Raw genomic sequence first — 21,570 nt, forward strand, 5'->3', positions numbered from 1 at the left:
TTTAATCACGCTTGTTCTAATGCTGTCCGCAACAAGGAGAAGGCCTACAAAAGGTACCGGAGCCAACCCACCCCTGAATCACATAATCTTTACGTTTCTGCCCTGAATCGTGCTAAGTCTGTTCTTCGCTCTACTAAAAATAATTTCATCCATACTAAATGCTCTCAACTCTCCAACTCGAATTCTTCCCGCTTCTTCTGGCACCTTGCCAAAAATCTTTCTAACAACTTTACCTCATCATCCTTCCCTCCTGTTTTCTACTCTGATGGTTCTGTAGCTATTTCTTCTACTGATAAAGCAGATCTCTTCGCACAGACTTTCTCCTCCAATTCCACCTTAGACGATTCCGGTGCTGTTCCTCCATCACTTCCCCCCTCTGACTTCCTCATGGCTGACATTAAAATTTCTTCAGTTGATGTATTTTCTGCCATTACTGGCCTCAGTACTAACAAGGCATATGGGCCTGATGGGGTCCCTCCTGTTGTTTGCTCTCATTCAGCGAGTCCCAAAGAAGGGTGACCACTCCCAACCCTCCAACTATCGTCCAATTGCTTTAACGTCCTGTATTTCAAAAGTTCTCGAGTCAATTCTTAATAGAAAAATTTTAAGGCATCTTTCCTATCACAACCTTCTTTCCGATCGTCAGTATGGGTTCCGTCAGGGACGCTCCACTGACGATCTTCTCACCTACCTTTCAGACTCCTGGTCATCCTCCTTTCGGGACTTTGGCGAAAGCTTTGCCATTGCACTTGACATCTCAAAGGCTTTCGATCGAGTCTGGCATAAATCTTTAATTTCCAAACTGCCCTCCTACGGTTTCTATCCTTCTATCTGTCCCTTCATCGCTAGCTTCCTTTCTGGTCGTTCTATAGCCGCTGTCGTAGACGGCCATCGTTCTTCTCCTAGATCTATCAACAGTGGTGTTCCTCAGGGCTCTGTCCTATCACCAACTCACTTCCTTTTATTCATCAATGATCTTCTAAGCTGTACATCTAACTCTATCCACTCATACGCTGATGACTCCACCCTTCACCTTTCCATTCGGTTCCCGCAACGCCCATCTCAACAGTTACTTCAACAAACAAGGGATGAGGCTATGGCACACCTAATGTCTGACTTGGCTCATGTCTCTGACTGGGGTAAAAATAATATGGTTGTCTTTAATGCATCTAAGACTCAGTTCTTACACCTATCAACCCGACAAAATCTTCCACAGGTATACCCACTAATGTTTAATAATATTCAGATTAATCCTGCATCATCCTTGAACATGCTTGGGGTTTCATTTACTCGGAACTTATCTTGGAAAGATCATATTACATCTCTTGTAAAATCTGCTTCCAAGAGATTGGGTGTGCTAAGCCGACTCCGCTCTTTCTTTACCCCTGCACAATTGTTGACTCTATACAGGGGTTTTATCCGCCCCTGTGTGGAGTACAACTCTCATGTGTGGGGAGGCTCCCCACATACAGCTCTTCTCAATAGGGTGGAGTCAAAGGATTTTCGTCTCATTAACTCTCCTCCTCTTACTGACTCCCTTCAACCTCTGTCTCTTCGCCGCACTGTTGCATCTTTATCTCTTTTCTATCGCTACTTTAATGGTCACTGCTCCTCTGAACTGTCTGCTTGCATTCCTCCACCTCTACGACGGGCGCGTAGCACCCGTCTGGCAACAAACTCTCATCCCTTTTCTGTCCAACTCTCTAATGCAAGAGTTAACCGTTACTCCCAGTCTTTCATTTATGCAACAGGTCAGCTCTGGAACTGTCTCCCTCTGTCTGTATTTCCTCCTGCCTATGATCTCCAGTCTTTCAAACGTAGTGTGTCCAGGCATCTCAAAATGATCGGATCTTGAATTTGGCTCTCTATTATATTTTGTTTTTCTCTTGGAGGGAACTGTTACTGCGGGCTCATGGCCTTTGGTTCCTTCTTCCTCGCATTAAAAAAAAAAAAAAAAAAAATGCATAGGCCACAATACAGAGAACACAGCCTTCCTTGCTGACAAAGTTTTGTTGCCTTCCGGACAGCACACAGCTGTCACAATGGATTTTCCTGGAGCAGACAACATTCTCACCGACCTCCTCTCTCTCTCTCCCCACTCCTCACGCCACACCCAACCTCCACCACACAGAGACGACATAAAGGTAAAGACCCACACACACACACACACACACACACACACACACACACACACACACACACACACACACACACAGACACACACACACACACACACACACACACACAATCTCCCCTGCACCACACAACATTCAACACACTCCTCTCCACTCTAGCACACAGTATTCAACTCGACTAAGAGACAGAGTTGTGCGAAATTTTATCTACTACAGTTTGTCCTGTTGAGAGAGAGAGAGAGAGAGAGAGAGAGAGAGAGAGAGAGAGAGAGAGAGGGTGGTGTGTTGTGGGGACAGGGTTATTGTGGAAATGTTGTGCCATGGAAGGGAGGATCGAGGCTGAGTAGGGACAGTTAGGCCATTCACTCCTACTTTGTTAAGGTAAAAGATGGAGGAGTACGTAAATGTTGTTTTTTGTGGGAAATTAATCATTGTTGATCAGATATTAATATCCTCCTGAACTGAGTAACATTTTCCATTTCAGCTTGCCAATCACAGACGATTTTCTCAACTTAGGAGATATTTTTTGAACTGTAAGAGGTAGATATAGCCTTTATTAATCCCGTCACTACTAGACTTGAACAAAATAGCCGAGTAAAATCGTCCGATTTAAATACAATAGACGTCTGCGTAGTACAAGAGGATAATAGAAGGTACGGTCGTGGTCATAAATAATCACCTAACCTCCGGTGCCCTGTGCCTCAGGCTGGCCCCTTTATGCGTGGCAAGACACATTGGAGTAAGAGGGGCTGAGAGGGAGGGACCAGAAAGAGAAAGGAAGGTGGGTGGGGGGACGAGTGATGGTGCGGGGGTGGAGTGCGGAAGGAGAGGGAAGGTAGGTAGGAGAGGGAGAATGGAATGAGAGGTGGTGGTCACATAATTTGTCTTTTTTTTTTTTTTTTATTCAGAGCATGATATAAAGGAGTTAATATTCGGTAGACAATGCTGCATTACACCTTGTACAGAGGCGTCAAATAACAAGCTTTAGATAAGTGGTGATATCAAAGGCTGGCTCTTGAGAGAAATATACTGACGTGACAGATATAACTTTAGTACGGAGCCAGATGTTTGTTTTTATCAGCGTATTTTGACTTCGGACGCAGAATGGAATCTGGATGGTTTTGACATCCGTAATATTTGTATATGAAAAGTCCTCTACCCTTGCGTATAATTAATTGTGGAACTAAATATCATAATGCAACCTTTGACATGGCTGTGTCCACATAACTGTGATCAACCTCTGGGTATACGCTCCCTCTAAACAGTCACCTTCATGTCAACTGTTTTATGAAATCTCTATATGAAAAGGCTTTTTAAAATAATTGTGCATAAAAGGTAAATAAATTTGATGTCTGTGCACATGGGTGGATATAATAACGATATCCCTCATAATCTGTTAGAAGGAAAGCGCATAAAAGGTAAATAAATTTGATGTCTGTGCACATGGGTGGATATAAAAAGATACCTCACATAACCTGTTTGACAGAAAGCGAAAAAAATCCTACCTAAACTCCCAAAATATATCAGAGTCAATGTTTACCGACACTGGTCAAGCCATAGCAACCAGTAAAGCCTTAGTAAGGAGTCCAGTGCCCTCTTGCCTCAATAATCTCTGGCAGTTTTCGCGGCATCAGGGAAACAATGTTGTTGATGGTTTGCTGGATTCGTCTGAACAGCTCCCACTCCTCCTTGGTGTGCTGGAGGAGGCGGGCCCGTGTCCTTTCGTTCTCTGGCTTCCACGCATTGACAACCTGGGCCTCCACTGTCTCGATGGCTCTGCACTGTTTTATCTGTCACGTCAGTACATTTCTATCACGAGCCAACCCTTGATAGCACCACCTATCTAAAGATTGTTATCTGACGCCGGTATACAAGGCGTAATGCAGCATTATCTGCCAAATATTAACCCCTTTATACCATGCCCTGAATGAAAGAAAATAGACAAATAATGTCCACCACTTCACATTGCATTCCCCCTCTCCTACCTACCCTCCCTCCCCTCCCTCACTCCACATCAGCACTATCACTGGTCCCCCCACCCACCTTCCTTTCTCTCTCGGGCTCCTCCCTCTCAGCCCCTCAAACTCCACTGTGACTTGCCTCGCACGGGGTACCGGAGGATAGGTGATTATTTATGACAATGACTGTACACCCGAGGAGAGTTCCGCCTTATACACCTGCCTGCCAGTTCAGACCTTTTATGCCTAAGACAACCACTACTGAAATAATAGCCAGACACTCAGATGTCTGGTACGTACCAATGTGTAGGAGGGAAGTGGTTAAGGGAGGAGAAAGGTTGGGGAAGCTGACAGTTCCTACCCCTCCTGTTCCATCCCCATCCATCTCACGCAGTTACCAGATAGATGAATGTTGACTACTGCTTCGCTGACATTTGTCTCACATTTACTATTTCGAAGTAGTGTGCGAGTGTATAACGCGGGACTTTCCTGGGGTATACGTTGTCGAGACCATCCTTCATCATTTATCATCATTTTGTTACCGCGTAATCTCGTTCCTCATGCTAGACCTTCATTCTTCGTCATTTGACTTTGTTTCCGTCGTCTATTTTCATCTCTCCACTATTACACTGCATTTCCACCACAGCATTAACAGCGCAGTATTATTTTAACAATCCAAGGCACTTTGACTCACCCTCAGCTGAATGAAATCGTCTTGAGTTAAGTGGCAATATTAGAGCTGGCTTGACCGTATGAGGAGTAATGGTGGTAGTATTAATACACGGGCTCTTACAATTCATTCAAAGTTGAATAAAAACGTCTGGCTTTAGCTGAAAAAGAGAACTATATTGTTTCGACCACAATTATCGCACTATACAACCATAACACATTTACCTTTCACAGAATTCTCACTGAATTTCAAGATTATAAGTCTGTACTGTACTCCTAGTCTACTTTATATACAGCATTCATACCACAAGAGCCACAACAACAACAACAACAACAACAACAAAACGAAACTACACAACTTCCATAGCTGACTTCCAGTTGAGCTATCACAGTCACGGAACCCAGTATAAGCATCAAATATCATTGGTTTACACAGTATCGATCAACTGTCCAGGGCTACACACAGCACTCGTATCACACAACATTCACTTCATAAGATCGATAAACATATTCCTAGCGTAAAACACACACACACACACACACACACACACACACACACACACACACACACAATGGATTCCTAGTCTATGTACACCGGAATCATACATCCATACCACACAATACTCACACCAAACAACACTAAAATATTCCTGGCATAAAAACATGCACACCAGCCAATATTCACAGCATGTCTAGTATACATAAAACTCTCGTACTTTCCAACAGTCATGGACGATATCTAGTCATTTAGATTTTTCATCTGTGAATTTTGCATGTACCCAATTCAGGGCATAGGCTAGATAATCCGCTCCCTGAGTCTATACACGCTACATTCCCAACACAACGCCCTCCACTTCCCTGTACCTTGATCCCCTTTTTTTCCTTGCAGACTCTTACTCCCTCCTCCTTTCCCCTTCCACATCCCCCTATCTCTTCATCCTCTCCTGGTTAATCCATTCCTCATTTTTCAGTGCTTTTTCGTTTGCTGTCTTCCTCTCCCTCTTTCTGTTTCAGTCTTATTCTGTAGTGTTTTTCATTTTACATAATACATCTTCTGTTTTCTTCCTCTGTTCCTCCCTATTCTCCATCACTCTTCTGTTTTATCCCTCTTTATTTCCTTTGCTCTCTTGTTTACTAACTTTCCCTCTCACCCCTTATCTCTTAACGTTCCTTTCTGTTCTCTCACTCTATTACTCTGTTTTCTTTTATCCATCCCACCCTCTCTTACTCCCTGATCTACCTCTCTCTTTCACCCTCCACTCTATCTCTCTCCATCAATTCACTTTAGCCCTCCCTCTGTTCTATGCGTTCATTCTCTCTCTCTCTCTCTATCTCTCTCTCATTTCCATTTATCCCTCTGCGATGTCTATCTTTTCCCCTTCATTCTCAGTTCCTGTCAATTCGGTCTTCCGCCCCTTTCCAATTTCAGTTCCTCTTGTTTCTGAAGCGTTCATTTTCCTCTAAATTTTCTGTTCCTCTTTTCTTCAGAGATTACCGCTCTCCTGCTCACTCACCTGCAGTTTCCCCCATTCACACCATCCGTCTCAACATCTCATGCTTTTTCGTCTCAGTTCGTCAGTCTGTACTGCCATATTTTCCCCAATTTAGAAGGCTTTATAATACCTCGTCCTGAACGGTATATTTTGCCTATTACTTTGCTATATTTACTTTATCTTGGCCCTAAACTGACAACTCTTTATTATAAATGCCGAGTTGGAACAACAGATTATTCCTTGAATATGATAAATCAAACTCAAAGTCAAATGGCGACCCTTTACGGGATTTATGGCATCTGGCAATAGATAGATAGATAGAAAGTTGTATGGAAATTATGTAGAGCCGTAACCTTATCCTTTTTATGTCACACAAATATGTAGTTAAATGCAGAGATAAAATGGTGAAGAGAGTTGAAGAATTTTACAATGAAATGTATGCATCAAAGACAGTAGTAGCGATAACTAATATTTCAGTTGACACAAGTGAAATGCCTGAGGTAACACCAGACGAAGGAAATATTTCTCTAAAAAGCTTGAAAAGAGGGAAGGCTCCGGAAGAAGATGGGATAGTAGCAGATTTACTGTTGGATGCAAGAGTAGAGGTACACTACAGGCTTGCTCACTTATTTACTCAGTGTATAAAAAAGAAGAAAATTCCCAAAACGTGGTGTAATGCAATAGATAAGGTATTTTATTTTACAATAAATGTGACTGCAGAGATCTTAGTAACTATCCACCCATTTGCTTATTATCAATCATTTACAAACTCTTCACAAAAGTCCTTACGAACTGAATAGCAAATTTGTAGGAAAATCTACCTCGTGAACAGGCAGGATTCCGATGTGGGTATTCGACTACTGATCATCTACACACAATTAATCAGCTAATTGAGAAAACTACAGAATATAATAAACCACTGTGCTTGGGTATTGTTGATTAAGAAAAGGCTTTCGACTCAGTGGAGCACATAGCTTTTATGAATTCAGTGCGAGAACAAGGAGTGAATGGGAACATTATAAAATTGCTCGAAAACGTATATGAAGAGGGGACTGTTACAGTTTAATTCCATAAGGACTCTAAAAAAATTTAGATTAAGAAGGGCGTGCATCAGGGAGACACAATTTCACTAAAGTTATTTATAGCATGCCTAGAAAATATTTTCAGAAAGCAAGACTGGGAAAACAAAGGGGTGAACATGGATGGAGAAAAGCTAAACCATTAAAATTTTGCAGATGACATTGTCTTAATCTCAGAAACACCAGATACATTACAAGAAATGTTAAATGACCTGAACAGAGAAAGTCTCAAAGTAGGGCTAAAGATGAACCGGAATAAAACTAAAGTTTAATCCACAAACACCAAAGAGCGTCATCAGGATAAGTGAAGAAATTCTTGAAGAAATCGAGAAGTACAATTACTTGGGGCAATTACTAAAATTAACGAAAGATCATGATACCAAAAAAAAAAAAAAAAAAAGACGTATTACAATTGGATGGAAAGCTTTCGGTAAACATAGAGACATTATGAAGAGTAGCTTGCCAGTTTGAATGAAACGAAAAGTATACAACAAATATATAATTCCAGTTATGATGTATGGTTGTGATGTAGTGCCATAATTTTAAGTATTAGTATAAGTTAGTATAAGCTAGTATTGTAAGTGTAATCTTAAAACTTAGGTAATATTGTAAATATTCTGTACAGTTCATTTAGCCATTAAATCTTATATTTAAGTCTAGTCTTAGTTGATATTCATATTGTGAACAGGATTCTGATGTTGATAGTAATGAGTTAAGTATCGGTGCGAATATGATTAATTGTTATACATATGGACCAGCCGTTCCAACAAAGACGTAAAACCGCGAAATTTTAGTAGGGATTAAAATTAGCGAATGTCTTCCTCTATATTCTGACCTAGAAATTTACCTGCCGAAGTAGATAGATATCCCTTTTTGAACTATGGAGTGGTGAATTGAAGATGTCTGAATTAAGATTCTTGAAGGTATCATTTGTGAAGCGCAAAATTCACGTTATTGAAACGCGTTTACAGTCACATAGGCATATAAATCGATGCGGGTAATAAAATTTTTTGAATTCCTAATTGATTTGGCTTCATTATGATTGAAGTTCCTGTACGCTTACCACAAAAATTTCAACATCGTAAGTCATTTATCTACGTATGTTAAGTGCAAACGTATCTACTATTCTTTAAAGATCCTAGAGAGTCGAAAATATTACAAAGTAATTAGTTAAAGTTTTAGCCGATTCCTGGACACTGTCTTGGTTTACTATAAGATGGCACGAGGCAGCGACAACTACTAGGGGACTTTGATAAGTTGCGGAGAGAGCAGACGTGTGCTGAACTCTCCTCCATATTCTAGGGCTGACGAGACGAAAATGCTGGCCAAGTTAATGTGAAAGGAGTATACTGATTAAGTGCTGGAGAGGGACGCCTTTATGTGGTGGCACCGACATGAATGGGCGGTGGAGCTGCCTGGTTATACAAACGTCTCTCAACTCCTGTCCATTAAAAGCAGGATGGTGGACAGAAGGCTCATGACAACAGCCTGCAGTTAACCAGGTTCACGTTTCTGACGAGTTTGGTTGCAAGTACTACTATTATTATCTCTTATAAACGTACACTAGTTGCACATAGAACACCAACATAACACAACAATGTGAAACAAAAAATAGTAAAGAAAATGTGCCTCCATATTGGAGCCTCCTTAACCATCTAAAATAAGACCCATACACTATAATATATTCCCATCCTCCTCTCCTTCTTAAAGCCATGAGCCTCACCTTCTTAATGGAGATTGTTTAGAACCCCATCAGGCCGGAGGATCACTTTTAAGCTGAACAGAGTCGCTTGATGGCAGCCAGGATGAAATGTGAAGAACGGTCAGAAGCTGACGGGGGCTGGGTAAACTTCACTACATTGACGTTACAGTTTAGTTTACTCAAGCTTTCTCAAGACGAGTTTATTCAACTTATAAAAACTCCTCTGAGTAAAGGTGTTAATGTAGATTGTATCTAACTCCTCCACTAAGAAAAATTACTCCTAAACCGAGAATATGTCGTTTGATGGTAGATGGGACGAATTGTGAAGGACGTACACAAGCTGAGGGGAGAGTGCACTTAACTCTCACTTCGATGATGTAAGATTTTTTTTTTTACACTCTCCCTAAGGAGGAACTGATCCAACTTGTTAAACGTTTACTATGATGAAGGGGTTAATGAAGCACATATCATCATCATCATCATCATCTCTCTCTCTCTCTCTCTCTCTCTCTCTCTCTCTCTCTCACCACCTTCCTCCTAACTCTGTATTCATCTCTGACCGGGAACATAAAACCCACTTAAAGGCTTATTCCAATGGTGGGGCTTGAGTGTATTAGTGCCTGGGTGTGGGGTGGGGTGTGCTTTTGCGTGCGTGTGTGTGTGTGTGTGACGAGGAGGGGGATGTTTTCTGGGCTATGATTCTTCCAAGCCGCCTCTAATGTCGGGTAAGCCAGCCACCCTCTGGGTTAAGCCGGGTACTGTGCTGGTTCATTGGGCTACTTAAGATGGATGAATGTGTGTGAGGAGTGAAAGCGTGTTATATACTGCAAGGTTATATTAATACGCTGACCACACGGATCTAATGTACCCGATGTTATTTCCGTTATGATAATACTGGGTCTTACTCTAATGATGCTTGATTGTATTTTCTTAATGTATTTATGTATTTATTTGTTTATGTAATCTACAAAAATCACCTGTCATTGGAAAGAACGAAATACCTATCTTTTTCAATAAGATAGCGTTAAGTTTTTCGAGGATGCATCTATTATGATACAGTCGGTTTCTATGTATGTAGGATGGTACGTATGTTAACAAAATATCTCATAAAAGTCTGGTTCGATCTGCATCAAAACTGGCATGAACATTTTGTGTGGGTGTGGGAAGAAGAGATTCAGTTTTGGTGAAGGTCAGGTAAGGGTGAAGGTCACAGGACAAGGTCAAATTTTGGTGGCTGAGCCGCTATGGACTCTGGCAATCTTCTGTAGCTATGTACTCGTACCTGCAACATCTAGACTATTTTATTAAGCACAGGAAACGCCTCTTTTATTGAGAATGTTTAAGAATGCTCTATGTAACCCCCCTATCTCAAAAAATCTATCTAAAGCTGAATAAAATCACCAGGATTTAGTAAGGTAACGAAAAACAAATTCCCAGACCAAACATTATATACAACCAGAGGCTACTAAAATAAAAATAATAATCTAGCGTTGGCATGGGAAAAAAAAGTTTGACAGGCAGCAAAAATCTGATGATAAGTTTTATTTCATGGCCAAAGGATTAACTCTCTCTCTCTCTCTCTCTCTCTCTCTCTCTCTCTCTATTACTGTCTATCAATCTGTATCTATCGATCTTCCATTGTCCGCGTGTCAGTTTGTCTGTACCTGTTTCCCTTTAACCATTACAATCATTCTATCCATTTATCTGTCTGTCTATCCGACTGTCTGTTTATCTGCATCAATCTGGCTGGCTGTCTGTCTGTTCATTAGTTCCACCCACTCACTTCAGACGAGTTATCTAAATGAGGCAGCAAGGCCAGTTAATCCCTTAGCAGTACATTTTTACGTTAATGAGAGAGAGAGAGAGAGAGAGAGAGAGAGAGAGAGAGAGAGAGAGAGAGAGAGAGAGAATCAAAACATATTTTATAACTCGTCCTTTAATGAGATGCTTTTGTATATATTTCTTGAAAGTGCGTGAAGATGAGAAAACCGAGAAATATTAATCTTATCTATGGATGAAATGTTGCTTCTATTTTGTTCATGAAGTAAATTTTGTGTAGTCCTTGAAAACTTACTATATGGGGAGGCGTCAGAAACGAAAATGTCCAACTGTAACATATTTCACTCGTCTTGAGGGAAATTTACACCCATGTGGTTAAGAATAAATATCAAGGAACAGCTTCAAAATAATGGCGCCTATTGTATCGTGTTTTTGGTACAATCTGGGACTGAGGGAGTCTGAGTACAGATGCTGGAAGAAGACTCTGTGATGATTATAGCGATGATGATGATGAAGAGAAGAAGGAGAAAGAGGAGCAGGAATACCGTTACGACGAAGATACTGAAGCCAGAAAATTTTACTGATCTTAAGAAAGACCTTATCCAGTAAAGAAAATAATGCCTCATAGAAAATCCAAATATCCAAATAAAAAAGCAAAAAGAAAAGAAAAGATAGCTTTTGAATATGATCAAAAATCTGAGACAAGTGAACGATCTTTAAGTGAGAATACTAAAAATCACTACTATCCCGCAACGTTCCAGGTTCAAAACAAAAGAGTTAGGTAAAATTACATGTTAAAGTTTAATGCTCAAACTAACAACAAAACATACAGGACTCATAAGGATAATGTAATGGCAAAAAACAGGTTAAATATATGGTTAACTGCAATAGCCTCTATTAACACGAAATTAGCAAGAGTAAATTTATCTAAGTCAGCCATGATAAAATGAAAAATACACTGGGTAATGCTCAGTTAATGCAAGATAAATTATTACAGATACAAACTATTATTAATAATGGCTGACAATAAGAACCTTACATGAATTACAAAAACTTTACTAGGCCTAAGAATTAACCTACTACTACACAGTACAAGAAAAAATGCAACAACAGTTATACTCAAATTACACCCAGCTGCTAGATGGCTGGAGACTTCCTGAGCACTCACAATAATAACAACTGTACAGAGGAGGACAGAGATGTGAGCAAAATGAGGAGCAGATCTAAGTGGCAATTAATGTAGAGACTGAGCTCATTATATAGGGGCAGGCAGAGCTTGATACAACTTGTAAGAAGGACGCGCAAATGAAGCCATGGGGACAAAGAGTTGACAATCCCGCTCTGAACAACAGAAAGAACGACTTACTCTACTATAACGGTAAAAGGGGGGAGTGAGGTAGAACACGCTCGTGATCAAACATGCAGCAACTGTACGTTAAAATTACACAAAGGATGATGAAATCATAGGCTATGTAACACCTCCCCACAAAGAAAAAGAAATTTACAAAGGAAATGTCTTATTACTCTAAAACAATCTGTCTAAAGTCTAGATAAGCAATCTGCAATAACATTTTCTTTCCCCTTGACATGTTGTATGTCTAATGAATACTCCTGAAGAAGTAGACTCCATCTTGTCAATCTCTGATTTTTATCTTTAAACTTACTAAGGATTTTCAGTGGGTTATGATCGGTATAAATGACTATGGGGTCAAAACCAGAACACAAATAAAATGAAAAATGCTGTAAACCCAAAATCAAGGCCAAAAGCTCTTTCTCAATAGTTGAGTAGTTCTTTTGAGGTGGAGTGAACTTCTTACTGCAATAAGATACAGGGTGTTCAATACCCTGATCATCCTCTTGCAGCAAAACAGCCCCAGCTCCTGTATCACTTGCGTCAACAGCCATCTTAAAAGGCTTAGCAAAATTTGGAGTAGCGAGCACTGGCTGACTTAATAGGATAGCTTTAAGTTTGTTGAAAGAGGATTCACAGTTATCTGTCCAGACAAATTTAACTCCCTTTTTCAGTAGGTCTGTAAATGGTGATACAAGAATTGAAAAGTTTAGAACAAATCTCCGGTAATAACCTACCATTCCCAAAAATCTTTGTAGCTCTTTCCTACTTTTAGGTCTGGGAAGATCACTTATAACCTGAACCTTAGCTGCTGGTGGTGCAACATGTCCATCACCAATTACGTACCCAAGGTACTGAACTTTAGCTTAACCAAACTCAAACTTTGATAAATTAGCTACTAGATTAGCCTGAACCAAACGCTCAAGAAATTTACTGACATGGCATAGGTGATCTTTCCAGTTGTCACTGAAGATTAATACATCATCAATATAAACAACACACTCTGCCAAACCCTCTGTTACAACATTCATGAGCTTCTTAAATGTGGCTGGTGCATTCTTCATACCATATGGCATTACAGAACATGCAAAAGTCTTTCCTAGTGTTACAAAACATGAGATCTCCCTAGCACGTTCAGTCATAGGTACTTGCCAGTATCCCTTTAACAAATCAAACTTACTTATGTACCTAGCCTTTCCGATCTTGTCTATGCAATCTTCCACGCGAGGGAGAGGGTAAGTGTCTGTTTTGGTGATCTGATTAACACGTCTGTAGTCAATGCAAAGCCGCTGTGACCCACCTGGCTTAGGGACTAGAGTGACAGGAGAACTCCACTCGCTCTGACATGGCTCAATCATCTTGTGGTCCAACAGGTAGCCAATCTCCTTCTGGATGAGAGGAACTTTCACTGGGTTCACACAGTAAGGAGGCGGTTTAATTGGCTTTGCGTCTCCAACATCGACATCATGCATCAACACAGTGGTTCTTCCTGGAATAGCACAGAACACTTGCGGGTACTCCTGCAGTAATGCCGAAAACTCCTGCCTTTCCTCGGGAGGTAGATGAGAAAGCTTAGTCTGGAGATCATTCATGATATCAGGATTCTTCCCCAAACTATCGCTCAGGCTCATGCTGCATGGGAGAACTTCACTTGCAGACTCGGGTGGAACAGCTACAGTGCAGACTGGATTATTTTCGTCCCGCCTGTGATATAACTTTAGCATGTTGATGTGGCAAAGTTGCTTGTTCTTTCTACGATCCGGTGTGGCGATGACATAGTTGACATCACTGAGTTTCTTCTCCACGAAATAAGGACCACTAAACTTGGCTTGAAGAGGTTGCCCATGAACCGGTAGCAGAATCAAAACCTGATCTCCTGGCTGAAAGTGGCGTAACCTGGACTTCTTATCATACCAAGTCTTCATCTTCTCCTGAGCAGCTCCTAAATTCTCTCTCGCCAGCTGTAAAGCAGTGAACAGCCGTTCTTTGAACTTCATCACATACTCCAGCAGGTTGACGTCATCTTCCTCCGACAGCCAGCATTCCTTGAGTAGTTTAAGGGGTCCTCTTACTTCATGCCCAAACAGTAGTTCAAAAGGTGAGAAGCCCAGTGATTCATTTGGAGATTCTCTTGCGGCAAATACAACGAATGGAAGACCTTTATCCCATCTTTCTGATGTTCCAAACAGTATTTCTTGAGCATCGATTTGAGTGTTTGATGATATCTCTCCAACGCTCCTTGGGTCTGTGGATGGTAAGCTGAAGACGTGATCTGGGTAATGCCCAACTCTTTCAGAGACTGCTTGAAAACATTTGACATGAAATTACTTCCCCGGTCTGACTGTACCTCCTTGGGCAGACCAAACTTTGTGAAGAACCCTAGCATTTCCTTAACCACGTTCTTTGCTGAGATATTTCTAAGTGGAATGGCTTCAGGATAACGAGTAGCCATATCAATCAGGGTCAACACATAAGAAAATCCTGAAGAAGTCTTAGGAAGAGGGCCCACAATATCCACCAACACACGGGTGAAAGGCGCCTCAAAAGGAGGAATGGGAACTAGAGGTGCAACCTTTTCGGTCTGATTACACTTCCCCACAACTTGACAGGTGTGACAAGACTTACAATACCAGGAAACATCCCTGAAGATACCTGGCCAGTAGAAGTGTTTCAAAATGCGTGCCACAGTCTTCCTCACTCCAAGGTGTCCTGCCAAACTGGAATCATGAGCCACTCTAATGATATCCTGCCTACAAACACGAGGGATGACAACTTGATGTACAACCTCCCATTCACAGTCAGCTGATACTGTTGGGGGTCTCCACTTCCTCATAAGTACTCCTGACTTTATATAATAACAAGTAGAAGCACCAACTGACTCTTCCTCACTGCAAGCAGAGTTAGCTAGACCTTTCAACTCAGGGTCAGCAACCTGCAACTCAACCAACTCTTGACGAGACAAATTATCAACACTACGGGGTACTGCCTCATCTGGTGAGCGGTCCAAATTAGCAAGAAAAGTGTCAGCTAGGATAACATCATCATCATCATTATCCTCTAAATCACCAGTAACTTTAGACTTAGCCCTAGTGACAGCACATGCAGGGAACTCATCAGGGACATCACAATCCTGGGACGCAGCCACTGGCTCACTAGACAACTGAGGAGCTGGACACACTTGACTTCCACCAATATCATTTCCAAGTAAGAAAGTTACACCTGACATTGGGAGTGTCTCAACCAACCCAACCATAACGGAACCATTAGCAAAACCAGACTCTAAATTCACTCTGCACAGAGGGACAGAGAAGTAATTATTCCCTACACCTTGTAAGATTACAGTTTCATCAGAGGAATTAACGTTAGAGCCTAGAAAACTGGTCAGCATAAGGGATTGGCAAGCACCTGTATCACGATATATCTTAACTGATTTCCTGTCATTACTGTCCAGAGGACTGACAAAACCATCAGACAGGAAATTAGCACATGAGCTCTTGAGAGTGTCACCCACGTTACTGCTCAAAAGAGGAGCTCCATCATGAGAATTTAAATTACCCCTCAAAGCAGGTTCAGTTAACTCAGTTAAAGAATTCTGGGTACTCTCAAGGGTGGACACTAGACCAATTGACTGAATATTTAGAGACTCCTTTTTGTTCACATCACGCTGTCTCCTGAAACATTTCTCCGTAGTATGACCAAGCTTACTACAATAAGTACATTTACTTTTCTGAAATCTAGAGGTGAAGCTGGTATTTACTTCCTGAGAAACATCGTCTTTATTCTCTTTCCTGTTACCTGTACTCTGAGTAGAGGCAACGTACTTCCTCTTAGCTTTCCCTTTTTCTTTAGAATATCTCTTGTGAGTGAGAACATATTCATCAGCTAAAACTGCAGCATCAGACAAATTATCTATTCTTTTCTCATCAAGATATAGGCTTACATCTTTATTAACACACCTCTTGAAGTCCTCCAGCAAAATCATCTGCTTAAATTTACCAAAATCAGAATACACATTCTTAGAATTTAACCACTGCTCTAACAGATCTTCTTTGATTATTGCATACTCAACATGGGATTGCTTATCTTGCTTGTAATTTGTCCTAGATTTTACTCTATAGGATTCAGGAACAAGCTCATAGTCCTTAAGAATCAAGCTCTTACCTACATCATAATTATCAGATTGATCCTGAGGCAAAGATGCAAAAGTTACTTGAGCTTTACCGGTGAGAACAGTTTGAAGGAGTACTGGCCAATACTTTTTGGGCCAATTAAAACCTGTAGCTACCCTCTCAAACAACTGAAAATACTTTGTTAAATCAGATTCATTAAAAGAAGGGACAAGTTTAACATTTTTAGCCACATCAAAATCATCAGAGCTAGATGATCCAGTTCCACCTTGTTTCATGCGATACTCATGGTCTGCCTGAATCCTAGCAATTTCAACTTGTGCCTCAGCCTCCTTAGCACGAGCCTGAAACTCCGCCTCCTTAGCATGAGACTCCGTCTCCTTAGCCTGAGACTCAGCCTCCTGATCACGTGCTTGAAATTCAGCTTCCTTCACACGAGCCTCCTGCAGGGCTAGCTGTAACTTAGCTATTTCAATCTGCATTTGCTGATTTGGAGGAGTTACATTAAACAAGCTTTCATTAATCATGTCAACAATTTGATCTTTAGAATGATGAGAGCGAACAGCAATTCCCAATTGTTGAGCAACAAGCTTAAGTTCATTTTTGTTCTGTTTTCTACATCACACACTGTTTGCAAATTTGACAAAAAATCTTTGGCTTCATCAAGTGTAGTAATAGTAGACATCATGAATAAATCACAGTCACAAAATATCAAGCAATATCCTTATGATAATATCCTGAATATCCTGGCGAGGTCGCCAAATTTATGTTATGGAGCAGAGAAAGATAATGTACACTTTAAGTGAGAATACTAAAAATCACTACTGTCCCGCAACGTTCCAGGTTCAAAACAAAAGAGTTAGGTGAAATTACATGTTAAAGTTTAATGCTCAAACTAACAACAAAACATTCAGGACTCATAAGGATAATGTAATGGCAAAAGCAGGTTCAATATATGGTTAACTGCAATAGCCTCTATTAACACGAAATTAGCAAGAGTAAATTTATCTAAGTCAGCCCTGATAAAATGAAAAATACACTGGGTAATGCTCAGTTAATGCGATAAATTATTACAGTTACAAACTATTATTAATGATGGCTGACAATAAGAACCTTACATGAATTACAAAAACTTTACTACGCCTAAGAATTAACCTTATGCTACACAGTACAAGAAAAAATGCAACAACAGTTATACTCAAATTACACCCAGCTGCTAGATGGTTGGAGACTTCCTGAGCACTCACAATAATAACAACTGTACAGAGGAGGACAGAGATGTGAGCAAAATGAGGAGTAGATCTAAGTGGCAATTAATGTAGAGACTGAGCTCATTATATAGGGGCCGGCAGAGCTTGATACAACTTGTAAGAAGGATGCGCAAATGAAGCCATGGGGACAAAGAGTTGACAATCCCGCTCTGAACAACAGAAAGAACGACTTACTCTACTATAACGGTAAAAGGGGGGAGTGAGCTAGAACACGCTCGTGATCAAACATGGACCAACTGTACGTTAAAATTACACAAAGGATGATGAAATCATAGGCTATGTAACAATATATATACATATATATATATATATATATATATATATATATATATATATAGAATATGATTTTTCTTTCTGCCTAGGTCTTTGAATCATACTGGATACATTTAGCCATGAGTATGATTAAAGCAACGTCATAGGTTGCAGCAAGGCAGAACACGCCTTTCTTGTTTTTTTTTTTTTTTTATTACCTCCTTAACATAATGTCTGTTTAATTATGATAATAAAGATAAAACTAAGGTCGATGGGAAGAGCACATATATGAAAATAATGTAGATTTCGCCATCAAAAAGAGTCGAAGAACATTATGTACAGTATATAGTGTCATTAACTATCAGCTATTAACAGATCTACCTACACATATCTTTATCTGCACAAACATGCTTACATAACTTTTCCTAATGATTTCTATATGCAATCAACCTAGCCAGCTGCTTTCTTACTTTAGTACAATAGCTTCCTCTGTGATGGATTTTTTGAAACTGTGGTGTACCCAAGTAATACTGTGGCAATGTGATACAAGTTTTATAAATCTGAAAACATGATTGTCCTCAAATTAGGTGTTAAACATATGGGTGTTTAGACAATCAACTATTCTCCGTATAGCAATAATGTGTGAAATGTTGTGTAACACAGCCATAGAAATAACTAGTGGCGTTGGCTGATGTTTTAAGAATTTCTTTTCGTTCTTTTGCAAAATCTGAAAGCATTTCTGTCTCATGACAGATATTAACCACCATAACTTGCACTGAGGAGACGTCCCCTGTCTCTCTTGTCAATAATAGTGCGTAAATAACTGTTGCCTTTAGATGCTGATACCACTGCTTCTTGACAAAGCGACATATATATATATATATATATATATATATATATATATATATATATATATATATATATTTAAATATAAGAAATGAGCGACATCGAATCACAGACCTCTCTATTAGAACTCTCTCTCTCTCTCTCTCTCTCTCTGTCTCGTCTTTGAACACCTAGTTTTTGGAATCGTTTAAATGCGATGCGAATGTCCTGTATGTTGCACAAATATAAACAAGCGTATTGTGTTTATCAGTAATGCATAGATTAGCAACAAGGTATATTTCTTCATCTTTCTGCCATCTCTCTTCGATAAATTCCTGTGCCCATTTTTGCATTCATAAGCTGCACGGTGGAGCATGACACTATATTTTTCAAACTCAACGGCTGATTTCAAAAGGCGCAGACAACCCTTGAAATAGCCCCTTCATTATTATAGATATTGGCTGTTCAGTCTCTCTTTCTACTCGTATAGTGTCTCTGGCAGAAAGGAAAGCCCAGGACAAAAAATTCTCCAACTACATCTTCACAATGACATCCCCGTCACTACATCTTCACCATTACCATCACTTCACTTCATCTCCTTCACCACTGTATTTACTGCACTACATCTCCTTCACCATTACATTCACTTCACTACATCTCCTTCACCACTGTATTCACTGCACTACATCTCCTTCACCATTACATTCACTTCACTACATCTCCTTCACCACTGCATTCACTGCTCTACATCTTCACCATTACATTCACTTCACTACATCTCCTTCACCACTGTATTTACTGCACTACATCTCCTTCACCATTACATTCACTTCACTACATCTCCTTCACCACTGCATTCACTGCACTACATCTTCACCATTATATTCACTTCACTACATCTCCTTCACCATTAGTCACTTCACTATATTTCCTTCACCATTACATTTACTTCATTAAATTTTCACCATTTCATTCACTTCACTACATCTCCTTCGCCATTACATTCACTTCACTACATCTCTTTTACCATTACATTCCTTTCACTATATCTCCACGGTTATGACATGCTCATCGCTTTCATTCTTGACGTTTCATTTCAGACAGCATCATCAGTGGACAGTGAATCACGCCAAGTCTCTCTCAGTTTGCCAGGAAAGGAAAGTGAGAAGTACAAGAGACAAATTTATCCAAAAATTTAGGGTTAGAATTTCAAGGCATTCTTAGGATTCCGAATTAATGCAGTGATATTCCATCATCACGAGAGACAACAGCGAAATAGAAATGGGTGGATCTCATTGGGTTTTGACACAGTTTCCAGGAAGCTTAAAGTCTTTGTTCTTGTTCTAGATCGCAGTTCAGTCAAATAAGTTAATATGCAGCTACGCCACTTTTCAATGTAAAAAATATTCAGCATCATCATCATCTGGGCATCCTTTCCCACCCTAGGGCAGGGTGAGGAGTAGGAATGTCCAGACAGCCCAAGGTTGCCCAATCCAATGGGCAACGCTTCCATTCACTCATCATTCGTCTCCGGCATCCTGGCTTTATCTGATACGCCAAAAAACTTTCACCTCATTCTGTAGCTTCACATAAACGTATCCGACTGAATCAGTTCGAATGCTGTCACGTTAAAAAGGCCTGCCAAATCCCTTATCATGCACTTCTAACAACATTCATCCAGCCAGCTTGTTCTCTTGTCAGTTCCCTAGCCTCACCGACTTCCATACCTCTATTCCTCACACATCCACCAAGTCCCTCCACCTTCTTCTTGGCCTGCCTCGCCTCCTTCCTCCTTCGAATTCGCTCAGATTTACCTTTTTCACCAATCTATTGTTATCCACTCTCTCCACATAACTATACCATTTCAGTACAGTCTTCTCGATTCTGATGTCCACAGACTTACTCCACATCTTTCACGAATCACATCATTCCGCACCCTATCCACTCTCTGTATTCCACATACATTCCTCAGCAGTCCCATCTCCACTGCTTTCACTCTTGACTTTTCACTTTCATGCCAGATCATAGTTTCACATCCATATGATAAAGTTGGCACTAACACTCCTTCATGTGGGTCTCACGCAGCTGCAACACTCTAGCCTCTGATTCTTATCAAGGCCTTCATAGCAAAAGCTACTTTCCTTCCTTGTGTCGCTCTACTTTCCATTTCTTTGGCACATTTTCCTCTCTTTTCTATCACTGTACTCCGGTATTTGAACTCTCACCAATTCCAGTCTCTCTCCATTCACTGTAACATCGCACTGGGAATCACCTTCTCTCTCAGTTACCATTACTTTACACATTTCTACATTCACACTCAAGGCAAGACATCAACAAAACTCTGCACTAGTCTACCATGTTCTTGTCCGGTATTTGCAAGCAGTACTGCATCATCAGCATACGACAAATTTGAGATATATCATCCATCACCATTCATTACGAACGCCATCCCTCTCTCCATTTTTCGTGTTTTTACTTTTCTCGTCACCCTATCCACGTATATATATTGAACAGCCATGGGGACATCACACAGCCTTGTCACACGCCCACATTGATCTTGAACCATTCACTCAGATAGACCCACTTATCCTTACACATGCCTCACAACAGTCACAAAAACTCTTGACGGCACCTAGCAGCGTACCATCTACACCGTACATGCCCAAAACCTTCCACAATCCTTCCCTGTCTACTCTGTCGTATGTTTTTTCCAGATGCAAAAATGCTACAAACACCTTATAGTCCTTCTCACAAGCCTTCTCCACTATGAAAAATATTAATTATGGGATACTACTGAAGTGAATATGTGGGTTTTAGTATGTCCAAGGTTGGGTCATACCTTAATAGAAAAAAGCGTATAATAAGAGAAAACACACACACACACACACACACACACACACACACACACACACACACACACACACATATT

This window comes from Coenobita brevimanus, chromosome 74 (genome assembly GCF_032717465.1).
Source record: "Coenobita brevimanus isolate Jiangsu-jjx chromosome 74, ASM3271746v2, whole genome shotgun sequence".
NCBI lineage: Eukaryota > Metazoa > Arthropoda > Malacostraca > Decapoda > Coenobitidae > Coenobita > Coenobita brevimanus.